The sequence below is a fragment of the Polyergus mexicanus genome, unplaced genomic scaffold, assembly GCF_030449975.1.
Source record: "Polyergus mexicanus isolate NDT 795.1 unplaced genomic scaffold, iyPolMexi1.0 SCAF_2, whole genome shotgun sequence".
In the NCBI taxonomy this organism is placed as follows: Eukaryota; Metazoa; Arthropoda; class Insecta; order Hymenoptera; family Formicidae; genus Polyergus; species Polyergus mexicanus.
Genome location: NW_027223322.1, coordinates 3,027,357 through 3,054,364, shown reverse-complemented (window position 1 = coordinate 3,054,364; position 27,008 = coordinate 3,027,357). Strand labels below are relative to the sequence as shown.

The following is a 27,008-nucleotide window of genomic DNA, read 5'->3' as shown; positions in this document are numbered from 1 at the left end:
AGATTATCGTTGTTTGCGAATCGATCGGATACTGGGCAATTTCGTTCCGCCAAGAAAAAAAAAAGATAAGAACCTTAAAGTATAGTCGCTATAAATTTTTTAGTGACGTTCAAAGCGACCGCATCAATAAATATTACTATATATATTATATTCGGGCTTATTCTTATTTTTGAATATTTATAAATCTTATATGATGTTTAAAATAAAACTGTAGATATGTGACGCATGTACATATTTTGCAAAAACTTTTAATTATATCTAGGAACATTTTTCCCGATTGATTATTCACCAATGCACATATATAGGGTAATTCGTATTACTTAATTAGCGTTTAATTAAGTAAATCATTTCTACGCGAATTTTATGATTAATTTTGAAAAGAATTAATTAAAATTTCTATTCTATGCGAAAGAAACCTACGGCATTAATTCCATCAATTAAAGGTTCCGTTGGAGAACGGAAAGAAAACACACAGCGCTGATCGATTCAATCGATACTCAGAGCGTACTTTAAATAACAAACTCGGCTCCTCTTGGGCGGCGGCAAATAAGTGAAGGCTGGTAATCTTTAAGTCGTTATCCGCTCAGCATCCGCACCATCGATAAACAATTTCCCGGCTTCGTCTCGATAAGGGGCGCGTGCTCTGAATAACGTAGGAATGATTACTTCTCGCCGCACGTTGACGCACGATGGAATATCCGCGATACGTCAAGCGGATCGATGGAAATTGACCGGACACTTCTTGGGGTGAAGAAATTCGCGTTGAAGATAGACGGGGGTGAAGGCAGAAATTCATCGGTATATCGTAATAATTCTTTGTGCAAGCGTAGCGACTTGCGCACCCCAAAACATCTGAGAGGTAAATCGAAGTAATGTCGACCAATAAGCCGCTTTTGTCGAGTCTTCCGGGCAGGTCGCTGGAGTTTTCCGGTCGATTGAATGCGCGGAAAATATGGAATACTCAATCTAATATATCCCGATACAACAGCCATTCTTCCTTCATTGCACTTTCGCGTGCGTCGACAAGGAGAGTCTGGCTGCTGCGAACACTCAGTTGGTTTGCCGAATCTTTCGCGTAACAAGAGAACAACTTGTACGCGTCTCTTTTCTCCACGTATTTTCTATCCACGAGATGATTGCGCGTTATGTTATTACCGAGTTGTGAATAATATTCTCTACAATGCGTGAAAGATATAAATAATTATAATACACAAACGTGTACATTATAATATATAAACGACATTAATAATATAATAAAACGTATTAATAAAAAAAAAAAAGGAAGTCTCATGAAAGAGTTTTTAACTCTGTATAAAATTAAGGGATGAACTCGAACACGTTTACTTGTCAGATCTAAAACAAAGCTAAATCTTTTGTCTACATTTTATCTGACGAATTCAACCGCATTGATAGATGCCATTACAATATCGTCACATTGTTATATGTTGCATTGTCTATTTGACGGGACACTTATCTCGACTCGGTCAAGCTTGGATAATTGAAGGACTATTTGAAAACGTCCGTGTGACGACTTACACGACAGTCCAATTTCGATAACTCTCTTGTATAGAGTTGTCATGAGCAACGATTTTTATCGACATTAAAAAACATCAGTCGTCCGCAGAATGTTACATATATCGAAAATCCGATTAAATCGATTATTTTGATGAATATATTCAATTAAAAGAGCCGGAACGATATTTCGATTGTTTGAATAATTCGATTTTGTAAGCCGTTTTCATTAATCGAACAATTTCTCATACGTTACGCTCGACAGGATAACGCTAACACTAATATTCAACGCTGGGAAGCTGACTCGAAATGGCATTTAATGTCACTATGTTTACTCATTAATGTTATGCATAATTAAAGAAGATTGTACCTATAGAACAAAAACCAATATCACGCAATATAATATTATTGATTTCATCAGGAATTAATATAAAGCATGTTTAGAACAATATATTTGAAACTATATTATAATAATCCTTATTAATGTTTTAGCATTAAATTTCCATATAGTGCTGACGTTGTGTGTGTGAATTTTGTCTCCACGTATTGTATCTCATTTATACAACGTGTTGATCGTATAAGAAAATATTGTTTTACAATTCGGTATTTCTTTAAAATGCAAAATTGTACTACAATACTCATATTACGATAATCCGAGAGAAGGAGAGGAGCGATTGCTAAAATTTAACGATTTTATCAAAAATATTAGCATCACGTATCCCAATAGTCGTGAAACTGCAATTTATCGAAGTAACGTAATTCTGTCACTAAGGAGGAATAGATTAATACATCAGAGAATAACTAATAGTTCAACTCAATAATCCGAAAGTAATGCACAGGGGAATTTGACGAACTCAAGCCGAACCAATGCTGAATTTAAAGCTCCAGCAACTTTAAGCGGATCAACAATCAGGGACTTCTCTTTGCTGGAGGTATATATTGTTAGATAGAATATATATATATATATATATATATATATATATATATATATATATATATAAATACATTCCCTGCGCACATATACATATATATTGTTTATGGCCGTCCTGTAACAGACGCAAAGATTTGTACGGTATTTTAGAGTTAAATTCCCTTCTTTCGATTCCGCCGTTGTTTCGTAGCGCTGGGGAGTCCCTTTTCCTGCGACGCGGCCGCTAAGCCGAATAAGCGGGGATACCGGGTATTTGCGATCGAGCACCGCATTATTATTCCATGAATTTCAATGCAAAAACGCGGCAAGTCCGCTTTAACGCGAGCGGAAAAGACGCGGCGGTGGCGGCGCGACAGGTCTCGCGGAAAGTCCGCATAATCCGCAATTTCGCCCGGTTCGCCGCGTTAAGATTTCTCCTTTTGGGAAACAGGAGGCTTCTCGTGGCTTAATTTTAACGCCCCTGGGAATGACACCACGTGTCCACGGCGCTGCAGTCAGATTGCCCGTCAGTGGGCTACGCGATGTCCCTGCGTTCGTCGCGAAAAGACGGGTACGCTATTTTTTTTTTTTTTTCTCCTTGAGGGAAAAACTTTCATTCTTCCAATCCTCAAGATTATTTTTCAACTTTGCGTTCTTCACATAAGAAAAGAAAACAAATTACGGCTCCCTCTTATTCCTTTTATATACATTGTTGTACAAGTGAATGAGAGTCATTTTTTTTTACTTACAGAGTTAGAAAATTATATTTATTATTAAAATCGTAGAAAGGAGCTTGTTCAGGAGAAATTTAATTCCTTCTTTTGATTTTAACTATTCATGTAATCTTCCATCATTTTATGAAAGTTGTCGAATATTCGATCGATATTCATGGAAGTTTTTTGGAATTAAAGTATAATTTAATTTTTTTACTCGATTTTACAAAAACTTACACGTATAAATAAGCTTTTATATATATAATATTATTATATAGATCTTTTGGGAGAATTCGATTAAATAAATATTTTCTGTAATAATAAGTTATTAAGTTAATTGTGACTTATAAAAGTATCAAATATTAAATATTGTTCTAAAATAAATTATCCATTAGTCTGATAATTAATTAACTTAATTAACTTTATAATAGTTGAATTTTAAGCGCAATAATTAAGTAGATCAAAGTTTATTTTATCTAGTTATTTTTGTTGATAGAATGTTATCGCATGTTTTTTTTTTCCAGGAAAAGTTTCGAAAACCAATTTTTCAATTAAAGTCTAGAGAAGAGTGGATCGTTTTTATGTAAAAGTCAGTTAGATAATCGAGCTATCGCGTTCCGAGTATTCATCGCATGTACGTCAAACAGCTTGTCCTTTTTTTTTTTTCCCCAAAAAAGCTCGCATGACGAAACGATACTAGTGGCCATACTCGGTTCGGCAAATTTCCGTGTCTATAAAAAATCCCAAAATCCCCGAATCGGGGATTCGCCGCGAGGCGTTTTATTCAAAATTCGTAACATCGTCGATCGTTCCCCGCGAGTCTTTTATACGCATCCCTTCATTTCTGTCTCGTTCTCTGACAGTGAACTTTCGAACGACGACGATGCGCGGTTGCTTTCCGTGTCAATTCTCCTTCTCTATGCCCCGCGGTCCATCCAATCGGTAAAAGTACCATGCAATAAAATTGTACGATACGACGCCCGTACGAACAATGCCTGCTCTAACTTTGTTTCGGTTGCGGACGAGTGCCGCAAAATCCGATATTTTTCACCGGAAATTGTTGCCTCGGATTTTCAATATCGATCCTACGCCGACCAAGCTTTCCGATGCATTACGATACTTCTCCGTTTTTGATACTTGTCGTATTCCAGGAACGCTTGAATTTAATTATAGAAAAGTTACTTGTTTTGTTGCAAATATGACTAGGAAAAATAAAAATTACTTTGCTTTACAAAATTTAAACAAAGAATATATTATCGATCTTCTTCGCTAAAATTGGAAATTTGTTTATTAATTAAACGTTTTCAAATCTAAAAAAGATCTATTTTTTATTTAGTGTATGAAATGCTGCATTTATTTTTGAAAGATCATATATTTAATATGACAAAATAGAAAAAAAAAACCAGTTAAAGTAACACAATATTTTAATTTCAATAAACAAAAATATATTATTCTAATTAATAATTAGTATGACTTTTTAAAATCTCAATTACTTTTTGAAGTTTTCTTGATATACTTTGAATTAAATTTTGCAAATGCTGTGTGATGATAATGTACGCTCAATGTATTAAATGCACTCACTATATATGAGCCATGCTTTTACAGCATTTGTCACGAGTCGTTTGGGTACTTAGCTTCCCCTTCAGAATAAACCTTCCAAGTATAGAGTCCTTTCATCAACATGAAGATGTACTCGTTGGAAGGATTATATTAGATAATTTGTGATATAATATAAAATTTATAATTTATATTATAAATTTATTGCCGAGAAAAAACGATAGCCAAGTATCGTGTGACAATTAATTTATTACCGTCACGAAATATCAATATTTTGTAATATAAATTTAGACTGAATTATTTCTGTGTCTTTTTGCATTTCAAATTAATTTTAATGATTGGGCCAACATCACATACAAACAGCACATAAATTCTAACGTTTATTTAAAAAATATAATTTATCTTAGTTTGATTAAGAAACATAAAGTACTGAGATTGTTCTACAAATCTTACGGATTTTGATTATTTCTGCATATTCGGCTCGATTTGCAATTTCCTACATTGGTGAGCCTGTCAGATGGACGATTAGGCGGAAGATGATCTCCGGGCCGACTATTCTCGATGTATTCATATCCATTTGCCCGATCGAATTGTCCTAGAGGTTGACCCACTAACGTCCACCAATTAGGAGTAGCGGACCGCGAATTAACCCCTGACAATTGCCGCTAATCTCAGTAATTGCGTTCACACCGATCGGTCGAACTTTTCTCTCGCTTCTCTCCTTCTCTTTCTTTCTGTTTATCTTTGTTTTTTCATTTGTCTCACGAATGATGTGTGTATGTGTGTGTGTATGTGTGTGTAGACGATTTTACAAAACAACTTTAATTTTAAAGCACTAAACGCTGGGATCCATTTAATTTTGTAGGTAATAAAATAAATTTTAATTTATTTGGAAAATTTAATGCAAAAATTTTAAGGAAAGCTCTTTAAATATGCTTAAAATTTATTTTAAAACGCAATATTGAAAAATTTAAATCAAAAATATTAATTAAACACTCTAAAATTGTAATATATTTCAGAGTTTTTTTTATACTAAATTTAAAAATATTCGTACCAAACGAAGCATGTCATATTATGCGATTACAAAGAAATGGGAATGCTATCGTACTATTAAAACACTAAAACACAATATATTTTTAAATTTAATTTTAAATCCAACTCAACCGATAGAAATCACAGACATTATGTTGGAAATTATTACGTAATATCCTTTTTTACGTTTTTATTTACTTTTTCTTTGTCCAGTTGTTCTTTTTTGCAACAGCAACCATTGCACATCTCGTTCTCATAATTTAGAGAACACGCGGAGCTTCTTTAATAAAAGGGGAATGAGTTTTCTACCCGGGGAATCCTCGTAGCACCTAATGTAACAAAAGTGAGCTTAGCGTCTGAAAGGGTTAAGGCCAGCGAGGCACAAGCAAAGCGAATTAGAGTCGCAGGAAAAATCAAGGAAAAAGATTCTTAAACGCCAGTTTAAATGCGCCGTAGTTACATAAATCCATTCACGCTCCTTAGCTGATATTAATGAATGTTACCCTCGCCTTGTTGGACAAGAAGGGATCTCAAAAATCACAACAACGAAATTCTTCTCGACATTCATATATTGCATACGCTTTTCACGAATTCGCCGACAAATTTGAAGTATAATTTCACTTTGTACACAAATTATCTCTAATTGCAAACTAACATATATAGATATGGATTTTACTAATATAAAGATATATTATAATTCCTTACAAAATCTTTATTATCTCATGCAAATTATTTAAGAAATATAAAACACACACACAGTATAAATGTATAAAGAATATATATATATAAAAACTTAATATTAAAGAATATATTTAAAAAATATAATATAAATAATTATATCATATCAAATTCCTTACAATAAAAATGTATAATTTAATAATTTTTATATAATTTATATCCATATATTTCACACACATTTTTTTTAACACTTAAATTTATTCTTTCTATTTTTTAATATTATTAAGTATTTATATAGCTTACCAAAAAGATAAGAAAAAACTAACACTAATCCGCGCTAGAGAGAAATTTTTTAAAATATTTTTTTGATATAGTCTCGCAAGCGCTTATTAAACACGGACGGACCAAACATGAACTAACGTCATAATGAATTTTCTCAGAGAAAGAAGGGGCAAGGAGAAAAGAAAAAGAAACAGAGATGTATTTAACTCAACCGGCATTTATAATTATTAAAATATACACGCGTCTCTCTCTCTCTCTCTCTCTATCATATTAGCAATAAAATATTTTTATGTATAAAGTATTTTCATGTAAGTATTGTCAAAGTATTTTCAATAAAGTATTTTCGTGTATCTATATTCCATTTTTATACATACTCAGTTTTTTTTTCATATTTTCTTGTTTTACTTTTCAAGTAGTGTGTATGTATATTTGTTTTTTCAATTTATTATTTAACTACTAAATATAAAATATATAACGTTATAAAATGTAAAATAACGCTGTAAAGGGTTATTTTTTCTGGTATTTGTAGCGTGAATTTTCCGAAATACACTGCAAATAGTGCTTTTAACTCCTGCAATTTTTATGATTTTCGTATATTCCGTTTTTTCGCAAAATGGACTCATACTTTCGTCACTGGTATATTCATTTCTCGTGATGAATAATTACGAAAAGTGGATAATGTAATACAATTTCGATCGATAACATATAAGATTCGATCAAAATTACTATTCACTCTACTTTGATCCCCTTCAGCAGATTGGTTCGGCGCATTAATTCTTTATTTTTATTATTCCATCGCGAATTTTTATTCTCCTCTTTGCCAGACGCGAATGAAAAATTCTGCAGCGGTGTAAGAACGACCGGTTTTATTATTCCCACGACGTGTCGATGCGCTCATTCCTTACGTGGTACACCTGTCGCATCACACGAAGGGTCGTACTACTTGCGACATGAAACTCCGATAGTACGGAAAGATCTTTGGCGACGACATTTATTAGTTAACACTTTGAGGGTGGGAAATTAATACTCATGCTTTTATAGAATATAAACGAAACACTCGTGCTTATTTTAATTTATTTAATTTTGATTGATATCCAGTTAATTAACACGATTTGCATAAATATCACAAAATAACACAAAACACTTTGGGGGCAATTAATTTTGCATTTTTGTTCAAGTATAACATCATTAAGGACTACTCGCGAGATATTTCAGTAGCAAAGATTTTCGCTGACGTACTCGGATGTTTATTAACATCTCGAGGAATCGATATTCGTATGTTTTTTTTTTTCATTAGATATATAATCATATATTCGTCTCGAATAAATTTTCGCGTATCGTACGTAACGAGCAGCAAATGGTAAGTACGCCGCAAAGCGGATCGAAGATGTTCGCGTCGTAACACTCATCCATCGGGCACGAGAAGCCGCGCGTTAACTTCCGGTCACGTATGAAGGTAACACGTGTGTATTTCTGGTTACGGCATAAACATCGCATTACAAGGGTCGAGCACGTAAGGAGCAAGAGAAGCTTCGATCGAGGCCGGGGAAAAGTCCATTTCCACGACATTGTGTTGCTTCTATCCGGTACACCGTCGAGAAAGGAGAGAGAGGGACGCGCAATAAATAAATAAATAATATATCATCGATATATACATAAATACATATGCGTGTGTGTTTATACGTATATCTGACGGCGGAGACGCGCACGTACGATTCGCATTCGCGCGTCTCTCGGCAGCGTAATATCCGAGCGATGCCATCGTTGCATCCTTTTTGAAGGCGCTTTCGGACGGACCGTCGTAAAATCGCACGCGCGCGTTTATCTCTCACGTGCGAGTGCTTCCGGTCCGGCGTTCTATTTCGGCCGTGTCGGGGTGAGACACATCGGCGCGCCAAGATAATGGAGCAGAAAAGCAGGTAACGCGGTGATCAACGGCCGAGGCTTATTCCGCACGGTGTATTTCGGGACGAATGGAAAAATTGGCCCGACCGAGAGAAAGAAAGAGAGAAAGAGAGAGAGATCCGGTTATTCGAATTCCTTTTTTCGTTCTTACAATCCTCTGGCGAAGATATCTGCATATCCATTAGAGCTCTAATGTAATTGTTTTTAATCTCGTAATGTAAATAAACGAATAGATAAATTAAGATTTAGATTAGACAATATAGTGAAACAATTTTTAATAGTACAATTAATAATTATTACAAGATTGTATTAAAATGACAAAAATTTACGGTGAATATTTAATTATTGCTGTAAAATTGTTTTAAAAAGTCATAATTTTGGCAAATTTCATTATTTAAAATTGGATACATTCTCTCGTTTACTTAAATCTCAAACACATGTACTTTTATATACATCGATACAAATAACTGTTGAAAAATTAACATTCCATTAAAATAAGTTACATTAACATAGATAATTGTAATAGAACATAAAATAGAGAATTGTTTCATTAAAAATTTATACAATACTAAGTTAAAATTCAGAAAGAATCAATATCTCTAAAATTAATTTTTATTAGTTAAATTGATAGAATTAATTATCTTTATTAATAATATAATATTATTTATCTCTAATCATTGTCATTATATATTCTGTATTGTTTATGAGATTTATTGATTTCTATTGGAACTGGCCACGTCGCGCATGATCGATAGTCAAAGCGTAAATACTAAAGGTCGCGCATAAATGACAACATAATTTCCTTTGGCCAGCCATCCCTGTGGAAACGATATCTCTCGAATAATTTGTAAGTCACATTTCTCTACGTTGTTCCATGCCGTATAATTAAAATACGATAATTTTCTAACGCGATATCACATCCGTGCATAATATTATTAAATGACTTTCGCAGATATCGTATCCGAGATTCCAATTAAGCCGGTGCGCACGAGGAGCCGCCTCCGAGAAGAGCAAAACTCGAAATCTCCCATCGTATATTATTTGCATAGTTACGGAGTTACGCGCGCGATAGTGTTATCGGGACGATAGGTACGCGAAATTTTCGGCATTTCTTCGACGAATAACGGGAGTCGCTATTATCCGCAACGCCGCCGTCGAGTTTCAAATGCAAAATGGATGCGGCGGCGAGTCAGGAGGCTGCTACTATCTACCGAGTATCGAGAATAGCCGGCAATTTCGGGATATTAACGCTTTGACGAGTGCATCTGTCGAATCGCCAACGATACGCATTCCTGCTACTGCTGTTTCGAATAGAGCGAGCTTCTAAATTCTTTTTGATTCAAACTTATAAGGTGAAAGATGAAGCGGAAAGTATGTTTTCGTGTCGCTCGCGAATCATGACGTATTCGTACGTATATGAACGAATAAGATTTTTGCATTTATATGTGTACTAATGGCGGAATTGATGGGAAAGATGTCTTCTTTGCGACGGGAAGCTTCATGTAACGACAGTCACAAATTGTATGACTCGATATATTGTAAATATACAAGATGTGATTCAAAATTATACTTTTAGCTTTAGAAACAAATTTAAAAACACATCTTCGTTAATCAAAATTTTATGAAACTTTAATATTTCAAATACTCTCGAAATGAGAATAAAACTAAAAACCAAAAATACGTTTCATTATTTCGTTTCACGATTATTTTAAAAAATATTTTCCTATTTAATTGCATTCCTAAAACTTTGTTAGAGAGAGAAAAGAAAAAAATATTTTGATTTTCATTCGTTGGAAACTACTTGCAAAGATTTAAGCCCACCTTAATCTTGCCGAAACTTTTAAAGGAATGACCTTTAAATAATCTTCAAAAATCGCTCATTAAAATATCGATGCGTAATTCATTTTTCCGTTGAGCTCATAAAATCCAACGCCTTAAATAACAAAACGAGAAATGGAACTTGAGTCGATGCATCATCGTGGTTCATAGCGAATTGTTCGATTCTGTTTCTCTTCTTTTCTTCTTTCTTTCTTCTATCACGACGAGCCGCCATAAGCTCCGTTGGATCCGGCCGACGTAACATCTCAAATATTAACCCGGAAACATTTGTGCGGATTCTCGGTGGCTGCGAGCAAGCCTCATGAATATTCCAAGTTCGGGGCGACGTTAAGAGATGCCCGGTTCGCGCAATATATACATCCAGTACATCCGATCCCCTGTATTCGACGTCTGTCGAGCATTTTGGAAAGCTATGTCTACTTCGCTACTCGACTCTCTGTTTTGCTCCGTTCATTATTAAACGATATAGTTCTACGATGTATGTACGGATATAAAGCGTTTCCGCTCGGTATCGCTTTATTGTAGACATAGAATGGAAAAGAAGGGGGACATCGATAACGCATTCGTTGCCCGATAATATCCTCGATGGCGAGCAAGCCACTTGCAACATTGAGAATATCCATATATGATTTATGCACAACGGATATTGTTAACGGGGGCTATGTAAATAAATCCGCCGCTGCTTCCGCCTAGCATGGCTTTCGCAAAAATTGATATCGCGGGACGTAGGTTGCAATTTGCCAAATGTATCTCTGTTGGAATCCGCGAATAAACAGGTAGATAAATAATCCCCCGGTACGCGGAAATTTGATTACGCCTATATTCCTTATGGGAGAGATGTCAGAAAAAACGAACAAACGTCATTAACTTTTCACGTGGCAGTGAAATCGTAGAATATACGCAATATTTTTTACTCAACAGAAATTTTTGCGCAATTAAATTATTTTTGCTTCCCGCAGTTACTTAATCTCTTGTTGTTGTAAATGAGATTAATTATACTGTAACTTTTCTAAAGTATTGATTTTTCTCGAATGTTCACTTGTAAGCTTTCCATATAACAGAAATATAATAAGATTTACAGATACATATGTCAGAAAAATCGAAGCTTCTTTTTCTTTTCTAATGTCATTAAATATAGAACGAACGAAAAAAAAAGACATTAAATAAATTTTATAATTAAAAAAAATTAAATTATTTTTGCTTCCCGCAGTTACTTAATCTCTTGTTGTTGTAAATGAGATTAATTTTACTGTAACTTTTCTAAAGTATTGATTTTTCTCGAATGTTCACTTGTAAGCTTTCCATATAACAGAAATATAATAAGATTTACAGATACATATGTCAGAAAAATCGAAGCTTCTTTTTCTTTTCTAATGTCATTAAATATAGAACGAACGAAAAAAAAGACATTAAATAAATTTTATAATTAAAAAAAATTACAAACTTACATTCTAGACAGCTGAGAGATACATTGTTAACGTTTAAAATTGAGAATTAATTCTGAACGCTAGCTGGTGAGTCCAGCTACGGGCATTCATCTGTATCCTCCATATGACGCTCTCGCTGCAGACCGGAACTGAATAGAGTCACAGATTCCAATCTCCTGAGCGGATTCAGCTGAGCGACGCGACGCATACTTCCGGCTGCGACACGCGGCCAAACTTTCGAGCCGAAAGTTACTCTATGGCTCGGGTGGAGTAACTCAGTCCAATAGATAGTCGTCGATTCAATTACCGCCGATTCGCTAGGTTACCACGTTTTAATGAAGCGCGGTTTGTTAGACAGCGAACAAGCCTGAGAAGGATCGGACTTTGCTAGGTGGAGCGCGCAGCTGACGATGCTGAAGTCCTGCGCGTCACGGTTCTGGTCAAAACTCATTGCAAAATCTGTCGACGATGCGCTACCTCAAACTTCATACGCCATTCTATCTGTGTCAGAATATTATTAAATTTTGTAGGAATTGATATTTTATACAAATATAATGGAGCTTGTAAAAAGGTGAAGCGATTATATAAGCGTACATCCATTAATATTTCATTGTTAGTTTCAATTTATTTATTTGAAAGAAACTATTTAATATTTCTTTGTAAAATGCAGAGTGAACTTTTACATATTTTTTGAAATGTTCGCGTATTCTATTGTATTATTTAAAAAATATTTGTAAAAAAAACTCTTAAATTTCCTTATTATTAAACGAATTTCATTATCGATCTTCATTAACCATATCGCTCTGTCACATTTTACGATTACGACGCTGTATGCCAAGTTGAAACAAGTCTTTTCTCTTTCTCTTTGAAATTCATTAAATGAAATTCGATGTCAATTTGGTCATGGAAACGCAAAACGCGCGTCGCGAGAACGCATTCTCGTGACATCGTCGATTCGTTAACGAGGTCTTTCGATGTCACGAGAGAGTTGCACGCGTGTGAAAAGGTCGAACGTCCTGTTAACCGCCGTGCTCGAGGAAGCCCCCGCGACGGGTCATTTACAAAAGTGGACTGAATAATTTCGTTAGAGCCACTCCGTTCGTCCGGTTGACTGGCTGGCTGTATCGTGACCCGCGCCGTTGCCATTATTCAAATAGGAGATTAAGCAAACTCCTCGACTTTGGGTTTAATCTTACTCTCTTTCCGCGCGGGCGCGGCCTACGTTTGGCCGAACACTTTTTACATGACTCGCATTCGCACCGAGGCGAGGGTGCGTAGGTTTTTTTATTACCTTCTCTTTTCCGCGTTTATCCGGACTTAAAAAGCAGTCATTTCGGCTCCTTTTACAGTTACGTTTGCGCGTTACCGCTTTTTCGCGTTATCTGTGTCTCCCCTTCGTGTGCTCAGCGCGCAATAAATTATGCTTATTACCTAACTCCTTTCATCTCCGATCTTTGTCCCGTCATCAATTCGATTCCCTCGTCTCGTCCCTGCTATATTCGCACCTTTGCTTACTCCGCGCTTTATTACGAGATATAATTAACGACGTTAACGTAGTTGTTCTGTCTCGTAAGAAATTTTATCCTGCGACGTAATGAAATCTCAGACGGTCCCTACGGATCTACAACTTTCTCTCGTCCTTCTTTCTTCTTAGATACCTTTGCCGGAATTATCGCGCGCTAAGATTTCGTTTCATCCGTATCGAATTTAAAAGCGCGTAGCAGCTTTCTTAGATCCTAGGTCAACAATTTCTAGAGACTCTCAGCAAGAATGTTAAACATTTAAAGCGATATATCTATTATTCTATGCAATAAATAAAAAATTCCTTGGACTTACAGATACTTGAACTTATATAAAATAAATATATCTTTAATAAAAATATCAAGATATAGAAATTGTATTACACGCATCTAATATCTAAATTCTTAACCAATCTTGCTAAGAAAAAATCGATTCCAGATTGATGGAGAAATTTATATATTAAAAGAAAATGTGTAGAGAATTTGAAAATTATTTTGTACATAATTTAAAAAATCTTTTATTCTAAACGATATTATCCTTGATAATATTTAGAGTAAAGCTCAAGTTTTATCAATAAATTTTGTTATTATTTTGTTATTATCGCATGAATAAATTTTTGTTCCCAATCTCCTCCCGCTTAATCCATTCGCTCTTCGAATCTCGATCTATGATTTCTATCTATTTGTTCGCCGATCCATCCCGAACGACTCGACATTCCTATCCCGTCTCATGTCCTTGACACTTTGCGAGAGAAGACATCATTGTCCCTTCGACCCCTACCCACGATAGTTAACCCCGTTCCCGGGGTGAGTTTAACGACTCGCGCGTCGATCTCAGCGTGGAGCCGTCTCTCCCGTCCCGCCTCGCGACCAGACCCACGCTTGGCAAAAGCTCTTTCTCGTGCGCGGTCATTAGTCCGCCCGACGCGAGATTTGAATCGCAAAAAGCGCGATACGCGCGACCACGTTATGTTTTACTCGCGCGACACGTGCGAGCGTTACACGTCGGCGAATTAATCCACGTCGCTGGCAATCCCGAGATTAACCCCTTGAGACCCGGGGTTACATGTTTTGCGAAATTCCTGTAAAAAATTGTTTTAATATATTTAGATCGCAAATATACACGAGATTGTTCTCTCAAAATTACCATCACTCGTTGTAATTTTTTAATAAGTATACAAATAAATTATATTTCTTATCACTATCGAATTTAAAAAACCTTACTACATTTTCATTTATTAATTCATATCAATTTATACATTTTACAATTTTATAATTAAAAATTTAGATTAGATAGATAATGGAATAATTTTAAATTATTTTAAAATTTAGATCTTTAATTCTACATTTTTATTTATTAATTTCTATCAATCACATTTATACATTGTCATTAAAAATTTAGATTGAATAGATAATGTAATAATTTTGAATAATTTTAGAAATTAGATTCATACATAAAATTTGGATCTCTATAATTTTAATTGATTTTCTTCATATCTAACAGTAAGACTTGTGACTGAATCACGATATGTTAAAAGTTGAATGTGAACAATGCTTAAGATATAAAAATAGTCCAGGATTGTATTCGTTATAGAAATATGATGATTAATCATTTGTGTTTGTTCATTATTTAGATTTAAATGGTAAAATGCATATATTAATATAGCTAATATTTCGGATGCGTATACAACGCAAATATTAATATTTGAACGTGACTTTAATGAAATGTCGAAGATATGGATTATATTAATAATATTATTCATATTCGTGATCGCGTATTCATATTCAACTCACAGCTTTCATTCGTAGTAAAAACCATAAAAGTTATTCCTAGTTGTAAAGTTTGTTCAACACACCGTGTATATATCGCGCTAGTGTAGAGGAAGAGAAGTCTATCCGATAATTTTAAATGCCGGACGCACGCGCTCGTGCCATACGTGCCCGGATTCTACGATCAGGTCGGTCTCGTCGCTTCGAGAGGAGCTGGAGGGGGGTATTCTCGCGGCGACGTCTTGGGCCACGTCCCGGGAGAAATCTTATCGGATATCTATGCCAAGGTGCCTACCAACGTCTGCTCCTGAATGGATCCCCCGAGTGGCGGCGGCGGCGGTGTAGGGGCGGCTTCGACTTCTTCCACACGTATCGGCGCAATTCTTCGGGAAGCCCCCTTGCGGGACGTCCCTCCGGTCGCCCTTCCTAAGAAAACCCCGTCGCGACGAAACCACCCCTCCATCCCCCCATTTCACGTGAGACCTTCGAGACGCAATCTTAGATTAAGCTCCCCCTACTCATCACATACACGTGTAACCCCGCGTCAATTCGAGTTCACATGTGTTCGCACATACAAGGTGTCCCGGAAGTCTCCCCGGCTGCCGAGAGGTTTCTTTGACATATTCAATATTAAGCGGATATCTTTCTCTTCACGAAGATCCTATGGAGATCCTTCTTTTTCAATAGCGTTTAATCACGAGTTTCAACTATACAGGGTGTCCGATATTAAATATCTCTCAATTTCATCAACTTTTGTACATATGTTATATATATTTTACATTCGTATATCAAAACATGCGAGCGATGGAACGTAACATCGACGGGCAGATTGCTCGTTACTAAGGGCAATTGGTTTTCAAACTAGTTATTAAATAGTGCGCGCGCGCACTTGCGTGATTTTCTCTTCGAGCAATGTTAAATTCAACTTGGCCGGTCGCTCGTAAAGGGGTTGATTGATTTGAAAACGTTTTGAAATATCGTCATATCAACGAATATGGAAATATACACCGGACGCCGGTTTGGAAAGTAAATAAAAGCATCGGGTTGCGCGACACCGCGCTAATTGCGACAATTCCTCGCATGCGCGCAAATTACCATACCGCGGCAAAACTGCGTAATTATCGTCGTACGATATTTAGACGGTTCCAACGGGAAATATATAGCGGGAATAATCGCGATACCATCTCATCGATTCATGGTATCGCGAAATTTCTCTGTGCGCAGCCTACGCGAGAGGGCAAATCGAGTTTTCAAATTACTTGCCGCTGGCAGTCGTTATTTGAACGATTTCCTTTAACGCACGCGGACGATGGTTAATTTATTTTTCTGTGAGAGGTTTACTCACGCAATAAAACAAAAGAAATCAGTTACGGGATAAAAGACCGTAATAGTAAATGAATTATGGAAAAATCCGAAACTCGAGAAAAATAGCATTGATTAAAATTTTATGGAAAAATTTTTAAAATTATTAAACTTTAGCACAATTAAATATTTTCTTCTATTCCCTATAGTTTTTCCTATACGACCTATCAAAATTAATACAACTTTAGGATACGCGATTTCCATTTGTATCGGGTAATACCGTGTAGTAATACCAAAAATAAACATAGAATTTTTTATTCTGAATTATTTTTGCTTTTTCCACAAGCATGGCGTAAAGAAATTTTTTTTTACTTTCTAAAATCTACGATATTATTCGAGAAACTTTTCGCACGCGCAGGAATTATCTGTGCTTTGCTTCAACATTAAATTGAAAAATGTTTGATGTTACTTTTATTTTTACTCGAAAACGGCGCGATATATATGAGATAAGACATAGAATAAATGGCATCTCAAATCAGATATTTAAAAAAAGACAAAAAGGAAAAGGTATCGGAGAAGATAAGTTTTGTATTCGCATTTGTCATCGCGCGAAAATCGACTACATCTGACTTGACTCGAGCGTTTTCGTGCCGGATGCTGGATGCAGTACGCAATATTCCAGGACGAGCGATCGCGCCCGGGGAAGCACCGTACGGTTGACGTATGGTCGCTCGGGGTGCAAGGATTCACCGCAGTTAACTACCCGCAGCAATAGGAGGGGGCGGGAGTTAACTCGGCGAAACGGGAAAATGGGGTGGGAGTGATATCCGGTAACGTATGCACCCATCGTCCGGCTTCCTAGCGATGCGTTACCACCGCTTCTTGCACCCGGTTTGCGCCAGCGTATATCAATGCTCCGTTTGCCCGGTGATAATGGTCGTCGAGGAGCCGCCGCTACCCCGCTGACGACCATGCAGCCAAGTGTGTAGAGATTGAAATCAGTGTAATTCCAGCGAGCTCGGATTTCGATGCTATAGACATCAAGATGTCTTCTAGAATTGACATGCATAAGTGTATATATATATATATATATATATATATATATATATATATATATATATTTTAAAGAAATATTATCCGATATTTTTTAATTTCTTTGCTAAATGACAAAACTATCATTATGATTTATTTTATCTCTTCCAGATATTGATTAAAGTATCAGTTTTTGTATACTAGACATTTTATATGAAAATTATATTATTGAAAAAAGGATGCTAGAAAGTATCAACTAAATAGCTTTAATTTATAATTATTAATATAATGATGATGTAATTATACATTACTTTATGCGATCTCGTAAAAATAAGCGCAACAGCCAACCGATCGATTCGTCTAATTTATTGATTATTAATGATGCGATGTAAAGATCATAATAAACATTTTATTTAAAATTTCTTTGTAACGGGTTGGTCGCAATAAAGTTTGATTTTTTTGGGGGGAGGGGGGGGGCTATTATACTAACGCGAAAATTCACCTCGTCGCAAGTTTCGACCCGCCGACTTTCGCACAAAAGCGCATTTTTATCAGGCGTCCCCAGGATGACCCGAACGAAAATATACTCGTCGCCATCGCGTCGTATTATTCACCGTATTGGCTATTTTGCTATTTCGTATTTTTTGTAGCATATGTACAACGACACTCTCGCGGATAAAGGACGAATTTTTAAATTTATATATACTTTTTGAAAATAGAAATTTATAGATACTTTGAAAAAAGAATTAGATATATAAGAGACGGTCGACACGAGATGCACGCTATCGATACTTTATCATATCTTGATGTTCGAGAGTTTGTAACTGATATAAAAAATATGCTTTCAATAATTTGATTTATTATGAAACGTATTTTTGATTTAAAGAAATTCTTATAGATTGTAGAATTTTATAGATAAAATTTTCGAGAAGTATATTATTCGAATAATTCAAAAACAGATCAATAACCGTAACGGCTGAAAAAAGAAAATAAAACATCTTGATTTTAAGTTAACTATATAATTCAAAGGCCGTCAAAAACTCAAGTTAGATTTAGATAATTATTATCCATACGGATAACTATTAAACTAAATACTGATTTTACGTTCAGGATTATAAATAAAGATTTTTCAATGAGAGATGCATTTTACCGGAAGCTGAAAGTTACGAATTGTCACTGAAATGGTATACATATATTTCTATTATAATTCGGTAAAGCTACAGTTTATTGTTCCGGAAGCACAATTATCTCCCTGATTAACTCATTTAACAACTAAATATTAAACGATTAAGTATCGAACTACGATTAGTCCGGCCTAGTCTAGCAATTAACGAATTAATCAGACCGTGCAATATTTGTTTCAGTTTCTGATAAATCTTTTTACTTAACACGTTGTATAACACTCTTTTCGCGCTTTTAATTAATTTTAATATCTTCCAACTCTGCGCGCTTAGCATTAAATATTACCGTTAAATATATGAAATAAATTTCGATTTGCGTACTTATATGTTCACTGCGCACAAATTATCTTTGTCGTCATTTTCGCAGTGCGCGATGTGCGCTCGCGGAACACTTCGTCGAGACTTCCTGAAGTGTGAAATTGTCATGGAATAAAATTCTCAGATTTTTGCCGACGAGTCGTGAAATACTTTTAAGAAAGAAAATGAGTGAGAGAAAGAGAAAGAGGGTAAGAGAGGAGGCATCGTAAAGGCGCAGCAAATTCTCGAGTTTGAAGTTTCTTGCAAATCAGATGCTCCCGTAGTCGGTGATTGCCGGATTTTCTGGGACGGTCCGTCTACGATCCGAAAGAGAAAGGAAGGAAGAAAACTGAAAGAAGAAAAGCTGAAAGTTAGAAATAAATGCAAAGAGCAGCCGCTGTTTCTTTTATTTCGCCATTTCGAAGCGCCTCTTGCACAAGCGAATCACAAGCAATGAGAGAATAAATAAAGAATATAGAATAGAATACACAAAACTAAATTATTCAATTTTGATATTTTGCAAAAGTATATATATGTTTTGAAAAAATGAAAAGAACTCACTCTCTCCCTCTCCCTCTTTAATAATTTATTATGCTCTTTTAATTCTATATATTATATGATGCTATTTATTATTTGTTATCCATTAGTATGTATTAGTTACAATAAACAGCTTGAAAGCTTTTATTCCAGGATTTCATTTCAGTATTTATATAATGCTTATGTACAATACAAATGAAAAAAGTAAGACAAGAATAAAATAAGTTTGTAGTAAGATCTAATTTAAACCAAAAAATATAATTATGAAATTAAACTATTTAATTAGATTTTTACTTTTTTAATTTATTTAAAAATATATAATCTTTTTTTTTTATATTTAAAGTCAATTTTACAAATCGTAAACTCATTCCATTCTTCTCTCTCTCTCTCTCTCTCTCTCTCTCTCTCTCTCTCTCTCTTTCTCCGAGAATTGTTATTGTTTCTCATCTACTTTAAATATCACTTTCGCGGGTCGTTCCGCGCGTTCCAAACAAGATATCGCCAAGCGTGTACCCTGAGACACTACATCATATCGTTCTTAATCTCAGATCACGTCCTGAATCATCTGCAATTTCATAGATCTCAGCGAGTTTGTGTGAAGAAGAAGCGCGGCGTTTCGGGCCAAGATAAAGTTACGAAGTCATAAAGAGAGCGAGATCACGCTTTCATTTCGGTCGAGATGGATGCGCGGCTTGTCGCGACCGTTGAATTAAAACGGAGCGAGATAATTTCGCGCGAGGAAAGGAGCGTTTCGAAAATTATACGTCGGTTCGGCTCAAGATATTTCGCTTCCCGTTATTTAAACCCGCCAAAAAATAAGAAAACACTATCCTTTCATTTCCCTCCCTCCCTCCGGATGTTATACGTGTGGATGAAGACGCGTCTTTTGTTGTGTTATCATTAAACTTGTAACCGTCGCGCGCACCCATTTCTTCTTGGTATCCCTCCTCCCCCCCTCCCCTCGTATCTTCCCCCGCATCAATTTCCTTCACTCGTCTTCGACGTTAAACAGAATAAAAGTGGCGGAAGAAAAGCTGGTAGGGATAAATAGGGCCAAATAAGAGGGATGCGCGCTGAGATACGGCGTCGCCTTTCGCACCCTTTCTTCCTTCGCCGTTCCCGTGCTTTCAGGTGAGAAAAAAGAGACGGAAAAAAGTGCATGCATTCTTTCGTTATTCCTGTTCCTTCGCGTTCGCGATGCGAGGCGGCAAAATGAGCGACGTAGAGGAAAGGAGAGGAAGGAAGCAATACGGTGGTGAATACGAACGAGACGCGTCATTGCTCCATTCCCTTTGCTACTCTATTTATGTAGGTTTCCTTTCTTCTTTCGTTTATCTTTTTCAAGTTATCTTTATCTGCCATCTCCTTCCCATGTTGCAGTCGTCTTCATATTCAAGTATTTTATTCTCTCTCTTTTCTTTCGTTTGAATATCTGTTCTCGTACAAAATCGGCAATGTAACTAGCTGACTTGGCCTGCATTATATTGATATATAATAGTATACGCGTGTTTTGTTCAAATACAGATGACGATAAAAATTATTTAAAAAGAATCTTGCTTCCAAAAAGTTCCCTCCTAAATTATATATAAATTTTTTTTTCCATTTAAATCATATATTCATCTATTTCGAGAAAATTAAATGCTTTACGTATTCATCTTGTATGTACGTTGTGGATTATAATTATTTATTAATCATAAATGGAATATACAGTTTTTTCTGTACTCGGCACGAATATCTATTTTTAAAAATAATTTTGAGAATATATTATTTTTACAGTCTTCAAACATTTATCTGCTTGAAAAGAATTCGCTATATTCGTTTTTATATATTTTGCTTCATGTATTTTTTTCTTCCATTGTCTTGCCTACATTCGTTGAATCAATCGAACGATTCTTTCTGTTTTTCTTCCTTTTCTTTAGCTCTCTCTCTCTCTCTCTCTCTCTCTCTCTCTCTCTCTCTCTCTCTCTCTCTCTCAGGTACCTTCAGATTCTTCTCATCTGGCTTTTTGTCCCATCCGAATCCTTGCTCGCTACTCGTATCTTTCGCAGTCACCACTCGGTCGTTTTCCTCGCTCTTTGTTCCGGGCGCCACGTGACGCCAACCGATGCTGTTTACCCATCTCGTGCATTCGCATTTTCCTCACGGGTCACCGAGCATTCGATAGTGCCCGTTCGAACCATACCCTCCAGTCGGTCCGAGCTTGGCCGCGTCCTCTCTCCCTCTCTTTCTATCAACCGAGTCGATTCTCCGGTAGCTACCCCACTACTCGCGAACGCCATACCGCCGACATGCCCCGTTCCAATCGTCCCACGAGAATTGGAAATCAATTTAGGAAAACGGTAATAAACGGACGCCAGCGTACGGTGCTACGCCCCCGGCGTACGCGGTCCGAATCCGCGCCGCTTGCGGGAATCGTGCGGCTTTCGAATGGTCCCTTCCTATGAGTCGGCGACTCGGTGAAGCGTCGCGCGCTTTCGATTTTCCTATAAGTTTTCCCTACCTCCGTACGATATATAATTTGTTCGAGAGATGGAAAGGCGCTCGTGAAATAATTATTTCCAGAGGCGGATCGAAGATTGCAGTAGCAAGAAATTCCTTCAGTAAAGAACAAAGTTAATTTGTGAATAGTCGCTAAGTGTGAGTCATTATAAATAATCTGAGAGGAATTGAATGATTATAAGCGTATGAAGAATTAATTGTAACATCAATAACACTCATTAGACGAATCATTTGTTTATGTTGTGAAATTTCGAAAAGTCACAAAAAGTTTAAAAAATTAGATGAAATTTCTAAAAATATTTAGGATGAACAAAATTTTATTCGTAACTTACCGACTCATTTATTTAACTTGTTGGCTTATTTGTGTGTGGATTGTATGTCCTAGGCGCGATACGCATTACAGACACATTTATACTCCTTTACAGAATTCTGTAAAAACGGCGCGGCATGAAAAACGTTAAGAAGGAATTAACAATTCAGTCTGCGCACTGAAAATTCATTAGCTTTAACGTATCGCACACCTTTCGGACGTCCGCTCAGCTCGTTTCTTCAGCCAGGCGGCATGGGAAGTATTACGCTTATTTGAATGGCCGCATTTACTCGAGCATCTCGCGAAATGAGTGAGATACGCAAGGCGTACCGCGCGCGGTACGTTATATAGCCTTAAAGCGCAAAAAGAGGATTTTCCGCGAGAAGGAGGGGTTTCCTGCGGCATACTTTCCGCCTTCCTTGCTATGGACCACTTCGCCGCGTAATCCTCTGAATGGTCACGATAGTAACCGGAGAATATCCCTTTTACTCGCTTCGTACGCCTTCGTTTGCACTTTTGAGTAAGGAGAGAATTCTTTGAGAGGAAACTGCTGGAAAGAGCTTTACGGATTGTCGTCGCGCGACGACATTGACTGCGTAAGATATGAATATAATGTCCGGGATATATAATTTGAATCCTCGCACGCTTGCTGTTGCGTTATCTTTCGGCGACAGTTTTGAAAAATCAGCTCTATTCACGTTTACTTCTTAATCTAATAACGTAATGCAACGACGGAAAAATAAAAATGTCTAAAGAATTCTTCAGGAAATTATCCCTTTAAAGCTTTATTTAATATCCTCGAATATTTTTCCATTGAAATCAAGTTAGATGTCCGAGAAAGCGAACAAACGGTGAAATAATAATTAGAATTTTGTATCAAACGACGACAATAATATATTAATTAATCGTGAATTAACGGCGAAATATATAAAACATACATTGAAATGTAAAATTATTTCAATCTTCTACTTTTACACGCTCCGTTCGTCCTTCTCCCGTAAGCACGATCGTGCTTTTCCTTCTTCCTCTTCATCTCCATGAATTCTGAAAATACGATCTTCCCGAGGAAAGAGACAGGGCTAATCATGCCTCCTCTAGACATCTTTCTTAGTGAATTTGCTTCCTGCTTCCTGGTCTTATGATTCATTTGCAGTTTCCCTTCCGCGCGTTTCTCCTCTCTCGCTGTTCGCGTGCTCTCGGTTTTGCCTTTGCACGGCACGAAGAGAACGCGAAAAGGATAAAATTGAAACAAAGCGCGACCGATCTAATTCCATCCCTAATAAAATTTTACCTGCCCTCTGAGGTAAGATAAACGCCGCGTAAAAGCGCCGTCTCGGCTTGTAAGATTCGACAAATTGGGAATCATGGCTCGCATCGGATAAAGTTCGAAAATACTTGAGCTAACAAGAGATCATCAAGGAACACGCTCCTTGGATTTATTCGTGTAACGTGAAGCATATTTCGACGTTGGCGTTTATCTTTTCTATCTACTATGGAAAATATCATTGTTAAGAATATTAAATGCGATCTTATTGTACAGCCAGTTTTTAAATTATTTTAAATAAAGATCGCTTGAAATTTTTAACGTGAAACTAAATTCTTAGCGATTTTTAGTTCGCGAATAATTTACTATATTCATAAATTTTGAGAAATTTATCTTACATAATCGAGTATATTAAATCTTTCTTTTTATAAAGGAATCTATCTTTTTAAATAATGAATATCAACGACTATATTAATGTCGCGCACAACTAAATAAACAAGGAAATTGTACAAGCGTTAAGAGACAAATTGATTTCCTTCCGTTACATTCTCTCATCTTCTAGAAACCATCATTTATTTCTGTCGATCTCTGCAGCAACGTCGATAATCCGTCGCGTTTGTCTTTAAGGCATAGGCGGTAATTCCGCGTCGGAATGGAGTCGATCTATTTCCGGTCGTCTCGCGCGTCTCCCATGCGATTTCAACCCTTCGGGGAAGAGTATTTGGCCGGTTGCGGGAATTTCCGGATAAATTCTTGAATACCGCGGCGGATCCATATGGCTTTGCGAGGGAGAGTGTAGCAAAGAGAAACAGCGAGTCGAGGGGGTTTGAGATGGAACGCGGGGATGTTGGAGAGATCCTCAGGTGGAAAGAGAGAGGATCTGAAGTACCGGAGTGCCGAAGTGGAGTGGCTTAGAAATATATAGGTTGCTCGTCGGCGTAGAATCGACAGCAATTTTTAAACGCACGGATATTTTTCACATAGCTTGCATTAAAACGGATTAAAGTACCGAAGCGATTATGAATGTATAACCGCTAATTTCTAATCCTTTAATTCTGTAAGATCATCATTTTTCTGTTTTTGGAGATTAACATTTTTTAAGATGCCAAAAAGATTTTCTCACTTTTAATAATTTTTGATCAATAAAAAAGTACAAATATATATATATATATATATATATATATATATATATATGTACATAAATGTAAATTTTCAAATAATTCTACTTTTCATCAAACCTATCCATTTTCTACATTGCTTTTGAGCGTTATGTATATTTTTATCGAATACCTGTTTGTGGAAATGTTATACCCGCCTTTCTTCGGTAGATGAAGTTAGAGTTATCTTATAGTGCTGTCGCGTAGATGTCTATTTCGTTCGACAAAGTGTCGATAGCGTCCCTAAGGGATGAGGTAATGTAACGTAATCCGTTCTTTCTGTTTAGTATACCATAGTGAGTCCTTACATCGTAAGCATGTAGCGTAACGTTTATTTCGCCCTATGTAAATTCTCCGTAAATTGTCGACTCGCATACGAAATCTTCCCCTTCGCGATGGTATCGCGATGATTCTACCTTCCGAGCATGACAATATCTACATAAAGACAAATCTACGTCTGATAGTGATACGATTATATTAACGTTTCTTCCTCAACCGACGGAGATGTACAACGGTCGAGCGACAGACAGAATTTATAATCAAATATTTGTACTCGTGTGTGAAAGAATTTTCCATTTTATATTTCAACGAGCGCTAATATTTTTTCTTTGCTTATCTCGCGAAAGTAATTATACACATTGCAACTTGTCGCTACACAGATCAGAGAGAATTAAATAAGAGAGCGGAGTTACATACAAAACAAATGTTATTCCGTGTATTATTTGGAGAATAAACTATGATTATGAGATAAATATTATTATTACGAGTAAATTAAAGTGTTTATATTCACTTTAATATTTCTGTATTTTATTTATTTATATAAAAAAACTCTTTATTTATTTTTTTTTTTTTTATAAACTATACTATAATTATGATCGATTCTTTTGTATATTGACGTAATTAATTTTATTTAAATATTAAAGCAGTATATAAGTAACTTAATTTAACGTATATGTTATATTATTCGATGAACAACTATTTTCCTTAGAATAACTTTCAAATGACAATTATGTTTCGACAGCTATTGAGTATATAATCGTTTACATGGATTACAAAGATTATCTAAAGCTCTTGTTAAAGTACACGCGGTAATTAATCGCCAAGACAAATTGCTTATGCTGTCATTAATACGAACTATCGGGATTATCCGGAAGTTCTCGTGCTGGTTAATTAATTGTTACAGCAAAAATCCAAGACAATAGCATCCCATCTCCCCACGTTATTACACGATAAAAGATTATTAAAAATAGCATTTTCAGTATTCTTAATATAAAAAAATCCTAAGCGAGTAAGTTTAAATATTATTTAAACTAGCGAGTTTAAATATTATACAGGAAACATAAATAGCTACTCGGTAATTTTTTTTTTTTTTTTTATGTATATCGCAACTTTCTGTAAACTGTTAAAAGCTTTTGCATATAAGAATAGTCTTAGCTTTAGACATCTATGTTTTCGAGATTTTCTTAGTATACCAAAGTAGATGCCGACGAGTTCTATCTCGAGAATTTTCTCCAAGTACGGTATTTTATTTACGGACGAACCGGCAATATATTTTCTGTTTCAACTGTTTCAGAGATTTCACGGGAGTGAAAATATGCTTTCTTTTTGTCTTCGTATATCTATATCTAGTAATTTTTTGCATAAATTTTAAATAATATTTCATAAAAATATAATAAAAATAAATAATTCTTATATTCAGATTTTATATATTTAGATTTCTTATTTCAACTTTCATATTTTTTAAATCTTTATCTTTAATTTTTCTCTCTTTTTAGCAAAACTGCATAAAAGGTAACACGCTTCCGATTTTATCGCCACTTAAATATGTTGTAGAGGAGGTTCTCCCGAGTAATTAATAAATAATATTTTTTTAAGACAAGATTCACAAGTTCGTTGTGAGTTGAAAGCTGCCAACGAAACATATTATTGACAAAATATTCATGGCCGTGTACCTATCCCGTAAATGTAAACAAACACTTTTTCGTCTGCTCTGCAACAAACACAACGTACACAAGCTTCACATTTTTCCAAATATTACTTTATAATATCTGAGGGGGAAAGCATTAAAATTGAAACTGTGAAACTTTTATTTGTTACATCTCCTAAATCAATGCCGTTCCCTATTTATTTCTTGGGGGAAATTACTCAGAAGAACCTCCCCTACAACATATTTAAGTGACGATAAAATCGGAGATGCGTTACTTTTTATGCAGTTTTACCAAAAAAATTAATTAATAATCAAAGAATTTTTAAAATATTGGAATCTACAAACGTACTAATTTGA

General features: G+C 35.8%; 2 protein-coding genes across 3 annotated transcripts in view; one reads left to right on the top strand and one right to left on the bottom strand.

Moving 5' to 3' along the window:
* Vn (membrane-bound neuregulin protein vein) overlaps nucleotides 1-27,008 on the top strand; it is a 319,192-nt gene that overhangs the window by 80,956 nt on the left and 211,228 nt on the right. The window lies entirely within an intron of this gene.
* Nucleotides 19,128-27,008, bottom strand: part of Mad2 (mitotic arrest deficient 2) — a 226,793-nt gene continuing 218,912 nt past the window's right edge. Inside the window, exon 5 of the transcript XR_011448682.1 lies at nucleotides 19,128-19,306. The gene's annotated coding sequence lies outside the window, so the exon portion shown is untranslated. The remainder of the gene's footprint in view (nucleotides 19,307-27,008) is intronic.